Genomic DNA, 1,916 nt, shown 5'->3' with positions numbered 1-1,916 from the left:
CTTGAGATGAGGAGTCTTGAAGGAAAATGATATTGTTTTAAAGAGAAAGGGAGTTTGGAAGTAGATATGAAGTGGCAAGAGTGGGATAAACCCACTCTCGGCCATAGGTTAAATGGGAAGGAAGGGTGGTGCCCATTGTCTTTACATACTGGTCATTTAAGGGGCTTGTATGGATACTTGATGTGTAAATGTCCCAACTAGCATTTTAGCTAGGAAATTCTAGAGGGTGTTTGGCATTGCTTTTATAACATCTTTTGGCTTTTAACTTTTCCAAAAAGTTGAAAAACATCCAAAAGATGTTTGGCTATTGAAAAAGATCTTATAAAAATGACTTTTTGTAGTGAAGGAAAAGAGAGTGTTTCAAAAGTCACAAATCCTATCTTTTTGTGACTTTTAACCTGAAAAGTTAACTTTTATGCCAAAAGCAAATACAAACACTTTTTAAAGATTTTCTTTTGGAAAAAGTCACTAAACAAAAAGTCCTTTTTCAAAAAGGACTTGTAGCCTTAAAAAGTTTTCCCAAACACCCCCTAGTCTCATGTAAACATCATCTACTGTGATACTTGTAACCCTAATTTGATATTCTACACTATGCTTATTCAATGACAACAATTTAGTCAATATTCTCCAATAAAGTTCAAAACCTTATACAAAGCATCTCATATATTCAACCAAGGGTTGAAAAACCCTAAAAATCCCTCAAGTTTAATATGAACTAGGATTCTCTTATTAGGCTTAATGAATCAATAAACCTTCAACTTGAATATTTTGGGCCTAGGAACCCTAATTGGGCTCTAATTGGACCCACATTCATGAAACTTTAGCATTTTGGGCCTAGAATAATACATCTAATCTCTAACGGGCCTTCTTGGGCCATAAATGATTTCATTTGTCCAAATGGACCGTAAACCCTTTTAACTGCGTTTCATTGGGCCGAGAACCTTAATAAGGGCACAATGGTCGGAAAATATTATTAGGCATCTAAAATTTCGAACAAAGTCAGTAATGGGCCCAAATCATTTCATTCTCCTCTCTCTTTAGCCTAATTCTCGGCCCATTTATTAAACAAAAAAGAAAAAAAAGAGAAATGAAGAATTATTTTGCTTGTGACACCTCATGTTTGCATGGTGGTTCTCCATGCAAACATCACCTCAATCTTTTCTCCCTCTCTCTTCTTACTACCCTTGGCCGAAACCTCCACCACACCACCTTCATTCATTTTTTCTTTCAAACACCTTCAAAACTCTCTCAAGAACTCCTCCTTCCTCCTCTATTTTTTTGAGATTTACGGTGTGTTTTCAAGAGGGTTTTTCATCAAGATCATCATCCTTGGTAAGTTCTTACTTGAATCTATGGTTTAACTTCTAGATTTCATCAAAAATCTCTTCTTAACTCATATCATTTCATGATCCATACTCTTGAACTTCATAGAGTTCGAAAACCATCTCAAGGAGCTTGCTAGGGCCGAAATCTCCTCATTTTCTTCATTAAAAACCAAACTTCATAGAAAAGTGAGTACATACCCCTTGATTTTTGGTTTTACTATGTTTTGGGGGAGGGTAAGTTGATATGTGCTAGATCTATGTATTTGTGCATGTTTATGTGTGTTTTCCATGTTATGTGTTGTGATTTTGAGATGAAACTCCATGGATCTCGAAATCTATAACAAAAGGTTGTGATATTTGTAAACAATAACACTTATTACACCACACCATGAAAATGAAAGTGTAAACATGTAAAGATTGCTTGAAAATTTTAACAAAATCTCGAAATAGGGCCATTTTTGACAAATAAACAAAACAAGATGGGATTTTTATGGCATATACAGTTTTAAAAGGACTAAAGGAGTCATTTTTATATAAAAATGGATTTTTATGCTATTTTTGGTGATAAAGGGGCCAAAAACGTAAATTTTT

The sequence above is a fragment of the Lactuca serriola genome, chromosome 9, assembly GCF_051521515.1.
Source record: "Lactuca serriola cultivar US96UC23 chromosome 9, Lser_US96UC23_V15, whole genome shotgun sequence".
NCBI classification, from domain to species: Eukaryota; Viridiplantae; Streptophyta; class Magnoliopsida; order Asterales; family Asteraceae; genus Lactuca; species Lactuca serriola.
The sequence above is the reverse complement of the archived record's forward strand: the minus strand, read 5'-3'. Positions refer to the sequence as shown.